Source organism: Panthera pardus, unplaced genomic scaffold (assembly GCF_024362965.1).
Source record: "Panthera pardus isolate Hobbes unplaced genomic scaffold, ASM2436296v1 HiC_scaffold_13, whole genome shotgun sequence".
Lineage (NCBI taxonomy): Eukaryota > Metazoa > Chordata > Mammalia > Carnivora > Felidae > Panthera > Panthera pardus.
The window spans coordinates 198,707,821-198,716,031 of NW_026526688.1; the positions used below are offsets into that span (position 1 = coordinate 198,707,821).

Genomic DNA, 8,211 nt, shown 5'->3' on the forward strand with positions numbered 1-8,211 from the left:
ACCTGGCCCTGTAACTGAACAATTATGTGACCTTGGGCAAGTGACTTCACCTCTCCCAGCCAATGTCCTCATTTCATAAAAAATGAAAATGGAAGTAATAAATCCTAGTTGGCAGAGATATAGTGAAAAATGAAATGGGATGAAATAGAAAGATCTTCCTGATAAGCTTTAAGAGTTTCAAAGGTGGGGGCTATGACGTACTGAGCACACTGGCCGGCATGGTAAAGGCATTCAGGAATGTGAGCCTAATCCCCCCTCCCTCCACTCCCTGAGCACACTGCCGGGCACACAGCATTCCAACAGTCAGCATGCAGAGCCCTCTGTGCCCCAACCACTGTGCCAAAAGCGTGGCATCATGAGTACTTTAATTCCCTCATCTTTATGATCCTACTTCCTCTCAGGAAGATGCTGCCATCACCCCTGTGCTGCATCGGGAGACCCCGAGCCTTGGTGATAACATTTGAAGCCATGTTGGTCCATCTGCCTGTTAGCAGTGGGCTTTGCTGCCTCTCGGCGAACATACTGAGTGGCTGCATGTTCCCTAAATGAGCAAACCTTCCGGGTTCCCTAGACCTGGAATGCCTCCACGCATATAAATGGACTGTATCCTTTGCCTCCAGGGGATCCTGCGGTCCTACCCAGAGAAGTGGTTTCCAGTCATCAGTGGGAAAGGAGGCTGACCTACAGGGTCAAGGGATACAAGTCTGACTTCCTCTTGCTAAGGAGGGGGTGCCTTAAAATCTCCATGTACCTTTACAGAGATAAGGTAAGTCTATAATAAAGTCGTTGGACTCATCATCTGAGAGCTAAGGAGAGAGTCAAGGTTGAAAAGCTTGGACGGTTGAAAACCATAGTCCTTTTTATCTGATGGAAACTTGGGTTCACAGAGGAAGCTCTTGGCAGAGCTAGAAGGATCTGGAGCCTGAGTCCCAGTTGCCTGCATCATCTCATGGCCAACCTCTCCCATGTGCCATTTCTGCAAGCTCTTACTCTCTGCTGGGACCAACTTGGTCAGTTTCTTCATGTTACAATGTTGATGAATGATAATGTTGTGTTTTACTTTCCATGTATCATCGTCTATCATTTTCATTTACAACATCCCCCCCCCATACTTCTGGTCCTATACTTCTCTCCACGCAAGTTACAGTGAAGAGGACAAAGTCTTTGCTCTCCTTAAGAGGTTCGGTGAGATGGGACCAACTTGCAAGGGTTTAGATAAATAGAATTCATTTCTCTCTCACATAAGAATGCTGGAAATACCTGGTCCAGGATCCAGGACTCCTCAGGGCCCGTGCCTCCACCCCCACTCAGTTCCCACCATCTGCAGCCCGAGGTTCTTGTCATCATGGTCACAGGACAGACCCTCTTTCACCCCCAACTTCAGGAAGTCTTTCTGAACAGGAAGAAAGGGTAAATGCAAGAGCAAATGTGTGTATGCCAGCTGGTTCATTCCTACTTAAGACTTTTGCCGGCAAGATCTTCCCCGTAGTTTCTGCTGGCCCCTTCAAACTCCAAGAAAGGCTGGGAAATCGTGTTTTATTTGAACTGGTATATTGCTGCTTACAAATGAGACTGGAGTGCTCTTAGAAAGAATGAAGTAGATATTGAATAAACTCCCAGCCATCTCTGCCACAGTGGGGTCAAAGAGTTCCTAAAGTTGTATGCAAAATTAGCAATATATACACACGATTTTCTGGGAAGAGAGTCCATCACATTCCCTAAATCTTCAGGGGGATCCATTGGGTTGACTACTTTTGGTCCAAACAGAGACTTGTTCAACAATAACTCTCATAGTTGAACTTTGGTTCCTCGTGCCCATCCCTCGTCAATTTCTTGAGAGTTATTAGCATGGGGGAGCGTTAGGAAAACACAAGGCTCCAAGCCAAGGCATCTGTTGTATGGATTCAGCATTCTCACATCCCCGCTGTGTGATCATGGGATTGTCTCCCTGAGCCTCAGTTTCTTGGCTAGTTAAAGGGGAGCCAAAACCTACCTCACAATGCTATAAGAAGATTTCTGCTTCCTTAAAAAAATGTTTTTAATGTTTATTTTATTTTTGAGAGAAAGACACAGCACAAGCAGGGCAGGGGCAGACAGAGAGGGAGACACAGGACCAAAACAGGCTCGAAGCTCTGAGCTGTCAGCGCAGAGCCCGACGCGGGGCTCAAACTCACGAACCGTGAGATCATGACCTGAGCTAAAGTCGGACGCTTAACTGAGTCACCCAGGGGCCCCAGGTTTCTGCTTCTTGCAAAAAAGTAGTAACAAGGATCAGATTTATCCTCCCCCTTGGAACAACTACAAACCCAGACAAAGCATGAGAAACAACGGTTTTCTGATGTTCACATCAGGCAGCACAGGACAGCTTCCCTGAGGAGGGGAAAACAAACAGGGCTTCTCTGCAATTGTCCCAGCTTACTGCTAGAGACCAGTGCAGGGAGGTAGAAGCCAGGCGGAATTTGGCAGTGTCCATGAGCCGAGGCATGGAGTTAGGAGTTCAAGGGTGCACAATGACTGGAGTTTGCAAAGCAGAATACCAGTGAGGAGAGAATGCACAGAGATATCTCAAGATGGTACCACTCCAGTCTTCAATGGAGGACTGCTCAGCACACATGTGCAAGGATGCCATCCTCCCCCATGAATTTAGATGAAATAATCCCTAGAGCTCAAACAGAAATACCTAGAGTTTTCACCAGCTGGAATGGTAAGACCTCACAATTCAAAGGACACCGAGGAGAGTACACAGAAGGGTATTTATTGCCTCAAGAGTGGGTAAAATCAGCTCCAGACTAAAGGCTGCCCCGATACCATCTAACAAAGATTAAAAACGTGCGCCAGTGGGAAAAATGGTTTCCAAGTCACTTAACTGTGTCCCAGAAAAAAAAAAAAAAACCACTCAAGAATTCTTGTGGAATATAAAAATATCCAGCACATTCAAGAATAAAAACCATAATATATGGCATAAAAAATTACCCGACATGCAAAGGAGCAGGAAAATACAACCCATGGTGAGGAAAATCAATCAACAGAAACAGAACAAGAAAAGGCATGGATGATAACAGTAAGAGACAAGTATCCTAAAGCTGTTAAATAATGATGTTCAAGAAAGTAGAAGAAAGATTGAACATGTCGAGATCTGGAAGATTAGTAGCTGATTAGAAACGGCAGAGAAAAAAAGATTAGTAAATGTGAAGACATAGTGGTAGAATCTATCCAAAACTAAAACATAGGGGAAAAGACTGGGAAAAAAATGAACAGAGCATCAGTGAGTTGTGGGACAGCTTCTAGTATGCTAATACATGTGTAATTGTAGTCTACAAAGGAGAGGAGAGACAGAATAAAAGAAACATCAGAACTAATAGCTAAAAAAAACTTTCTAAATTTGATGAAAATTTTAACCCACAGGGCCAGGAAGTCCATTGAACCCCAAGTATAAGAAACATGAAGAAAAAACTTCAGCAAGGCACAGCATAATCACATTGCTTAAAGCCAGTGATAAAGAGAAAATCGTAAAAATAGTCTGTGATGAAAAGACACATTGTGTACAGAACAATGAGAACAATGGGTGCAGATTACTCGTTGGAAATATTGCAAAAGCCAGAAATAAATGGAGCAAAATCTTTCAAGTACTCAACAACAAGCCCATGCAAACTAGAATTTTATGCCCAGTGAAAATATTTCTTAAAAGAAAGGTGAAATAAAAAAAAGGCAAAAGGGACAATATGAAAATTAAAAGCAGCACAGCAGGTCTACAAGAAGTATTCAAGGAAGTCACTCAGGCAGAGGGAAAATGTACTTGTTGGAAACCTGGATCTACCCAAAGGAAAAAAGAGCACCAGGAACAGTAAATATGTTGGTAACCATTAAGGGTATTTTTCTTCTTATTTTTGATCTCTTTAAAACATAATCAATAATTTAAAGCCAAAATAGTAACTATGTGTCATGTGGTTTATAACTTGGGTAGAAGTTGAATGTATGACAACAATACCACAAAGGCCAGGAGGAGGTTGATTCTTACCCTATATGTGAAATCATATAACATGACCTAAACTTTGACAAATTACAAATGTAAACAATCAGCCTTGCAGCATCACTAGAGAAACAAAACTGAGTCATAACAAATAAGCCAACAAAGGAACTACAATGGCATCATTGAAAGAAAGAAAGAAAGAAAGAAAGAAAGAAAGAAAGAAAGAAAGAACCGGAAAAAGAAGGGAGGACAAAGAACAGAAGAAACAATTAAAAAACAAATGGTAAGATAGATTTAAACTCAACCATATATTAATATTATATTTAATTGCATTAAATGTAAAAGGGCTAAACACTCCAATTAAAAGGCAGAGATTGGGGCGCCTGGGTGGCTCAGTTGGTTGACTGGCTGACTTTGGCTCAGGTCTTGATCTCGCAGTCCATGAGTTCGAGCCCCATGTTGGGCTCTGTGCTGGCAGCTCGGAGCCTGGGGCCTGCTTTGGATTCTGTGTCTCCCTCTCTCTCTGCTCCTCCCCTGCTTGTGCTCTATCTCTCTCTGTCTCTCAAAAATAAATAATTTTTTTTAAAAAAGGCAGAGATTATCAGACTGAACTTAAAAAGCAAAACCCAACTATATGTTGCCTATGTGAAACCCAATGTAAATATACAAATTTGTTTTTACAAAGAGGGTGGAAAAAGACATACTAACATTAGTCTAAAAAAAGCTAGAGTGCCTATACTAATATCAAAGTAGATTTCAGAGCAAAGAATTTTACCAAAGATGAAAAGAATAATTTCAAAATGGTACAGAGATCATTTCTAAGGAGGAAATAACAATCTTAAATGTTTGTCCTCCTACTTGTATAGCTTTATGATACATGGAATAAAAACCAATAGAACTGAGAGGAGAAATAGACAAATGTACAATTAGTCACAGATTTGAACATCCCCTCTCAATAACTGCCAGAACAGGTTGAACAAAAATCACTTAGAACATAGATTTGAAAACTCTCTTATCACCTAAGTTGACCTAATGGACATTTCTGGAATATTCCATCCAAAAAGAGCAACATAAGTTTTTTCAAGTGCACATGGAATATTTACCAAAATAGATCATATTCTGGGTTGTAAAACAAGTCTCAATAAATGTAAAAGGATTCGTATCATATTAAAGTATGTTCTCTGATCACAACAGAATTAAATGATAAATCAATTACAGAAAGATATTTGGAAACTCAATAATGCTCTTCTAAATAATCAGTGGGTCAAAGAAGAAATCAAAAGGGAAATTAGGAAGTATTTTGAGATGGTTGAAAAGTAAAACACAACGTGTGAGATGCAGTCAAAGCAGCGCTTAGAGGTACATTTGTAGGAGTAAATGCCCAGTTTAGAAAAAGAAGAAGGGTCTCAGATGAATGGTCTTGGCTTCTACCGAGTCTTTTCTATGACAATCCAGTATGTACCACATGTGCTCAGTCCACTGGTTTGTGGTATTGGTTAGCCTGGGAGGTGGTGGGAGCTTGGATGGTGACCTATTTATTACATTAGTTCTCAAAGATATACTAGATAGGAAAAAATCTGCACCCCCACAGATGGGAGATGGGAATGGGAATGGGAGGAAGGGATAAACCCTAGAATTCAAAAGAGTTTTATGAGGTCACTTTTCAAAGTCCCTCCCTCTCCGTGCTTTTCTAAGTACTTTCAAATTTCCAGGGCCTCCCTTTTCAGTCCTCTGGCCAGAAAGCTGGGACTTGAATTAATCTACTCTTTTTCACACGTCCACATCTGCAGCCATGGGGCAGAAGGACAGAGAGGAAAAAGCAATGAGGGTTGACCACACTCAGGACCACAGCTCCAGCAATGGGGAGAAACGAGTCTGCTTCCTCAGATTTGTCTCTTGCAGGGTCTCATTGCTGGAGCTTCTGTTGCTGGAGGGGTTGCGGGTGGGGGGATGGACTAAATGGGCAAGGGGCATTAAGGAAGACGCTTGTTGGGATGAGCACTGGGTGTTGTACACAGGGGATGAATCACTGGGTTCTACTCCTGAAATCGTTGTTGCACTATATGCTAATTTGGATGTAAATTTAAAAAATAAGAATAGTAATGAATGAATAAATAAATAAAATTTTTTTTAAATGGCACACTCATTTTGCAGTGCATTCAAATTCTGCTATGTTTCTTCTATCCTCCACTATTTCCTTTCCAGAGCCCCATATAGTAGCTGCATGCATTCTATCCAGCTCTTACAGTTGCGTTCAGTAGCAGAGACAGATGCTCACTCTATCCGACCTGCAGCCAGGCCCAACGATCGATTTTCGCCAAAATGCCAAGGCAATCCCTTGAGGAAAGGATAATCTTCCAACAAACGAAGCTGTGACAATTGGTAGCCGTATGCAAGAAAATCAACCCTGACGTTTCCCTCAAAGCACGTGCTAACACCAAGTTAAAACAGATCATAAACCTAAATGTGCGAGCTCAAAGTGGAAGCCTTCGAGAAGAAAGTGTGGTAGAAAATCATGGCGACCGTGGATTTGGTGAAGATTCCTGAAATAGGACACAGAAGCCACAAAATATAAAAGGAAAAGATCAAGCTGTGTTTCATCAAATAAAAAATTTTGCTTTTCAAGAGACATTCACGCAAGTAAAAAGGCAAGCCACAGACTGGGTAAAAGCTTTTGTAAATGTCTCTCCAAAAAGGACTTGTATTACTTTTAAGTGTACAACGTAATGACTCAACCATTCTGTACATTTCCCGGTGCTCATTGAGGTTAAGTGTACTTGTATAATCTTATCTCCTCCACCCATCCTCCCACCCAGCTCTCCACTGGCATCCGCCAGTTTGTCCTCTGTATTTAAGAGTCTGTTTTTTTGGACTGCCTCTTTTTTTGTTTGTTTGTTCATTTGTTTCTTAAATTCCCCATTTGAGTGAAATCATATGGTATGTCTCTTTCTTTGACCGATTTATTTCACTTAGCATAATAATCCTCTCTAGGTCATTCGTGTTTTTGCAAATGGCAAGATCTCATTCTTTTTTTATGGCTGAACTACACACACACACACACACACACACACACGCATATATATAATATATATAAACAAATTGTATATATACTACATCATCTTTATCCATTTATCTACAGATGGACGCTTGGGCTGCTTCCATATCTGGGCTATTGTAAATAATGTTGCAATAAACATGGGGGTGCATATAACTTTTCGAATTAGTGTTTTCATTTTTTTTTGGGTAAATACCCAGAAGTGGGATCATTGGATCAGATGGTATTTCTATTTTTAGCTTTTTAGAAACTCCCATACAGTTTTCCACCGTGGCTGCACCAATTTGCATTCCCACCAATAGCGCACGAGGATTCCTTTCTCTCCGCATCCTCGCCAACGCTTGTTTCTTGCGTCAACAAACTATTTTTAATGGGCAAAAGATAGGAAGAGTCACTTCGCTAGAGCTACGAAGATGGCAAATATTCACGGGAAACAATGCCCGGCATCATTAATCATCGGGAAGTGCAAATTGAAAGCACAAGCAGATACTACTCTGTACCCACCAGAATGGCTGAAATTAGAGACAGACCATCACCAAGTGCTGGAAAGAACGCAGAGGAACCAAAGCCTCATGCGCTGCTCGGAGGAATGTGAAAGGGTTCGATCACCTTGGGAAACAGTTTGGCGGTCTCTCAAAAAGTTACACGTGCACCGCTGTATGACCCATGCATCCTACTACTAGGTCTCTCAAAAAGTTACACGTGCACCGCTGTATGACCCATGCATCCTACTACTAGGTATTGAGGCAAGAGAAACGAACACGTGTGTCCGGACAGAACTGTGCGCTAAATATCATGGCAGCTTTACTTGTAATCTGGAAACAATCCCAACGTCCCCCAGTAGGTGAACGCATGAACAAATTGTGGTATATGCATACAGTGGGCTACTCTTCAGCACTAAAAAAAAACAAAACAAAACAAAACAAAAACGGAATGACCTTTTGATATATGCAGCCACGAAGATGAAGCTCAAATTCATTATGCTGAGTAAAAGAAGCCAGACAAAAAGGGGGCATCCTGTATGACATCATTTGCATAAAATCCTAGAAGATCTGTAGTGAAAAGATCAGTGGCGGCCGGGGGTACAGTGCGGGAAGGAGCGGGGAGGGCTTCCAAAGAGGCAGCAGGAAATGTTGAGGGAGGGAAGTGTTTGTTAATTAACTTCATTGTGATGGTAGATTCACGG

At 41.7% G+C, this 8,211-nt stretch overlaps 1 long non-coding RNA gene across 1 annotated transcript; it reads left to right on the forward strand.

The window, feature by feature from the left end:
- The first annotated feature begins 655 nt into the window (after positions 1 to 655).
- LOC128776440 (uncharacterized) lies at positions 656 to 7,180 on the forward strand. Its single transcript, XR_008421490.1, has 2 exons — positions 656 to 766; positions 6,176 to 7,180. It is a non-coding gene; the product is annotated as an uncharacterized LOC128776440 (long non-coding RNA).
- The last annotated feature ends 1,031 nt before the right edge of the window (positions 7,181 to 8,211 follow it).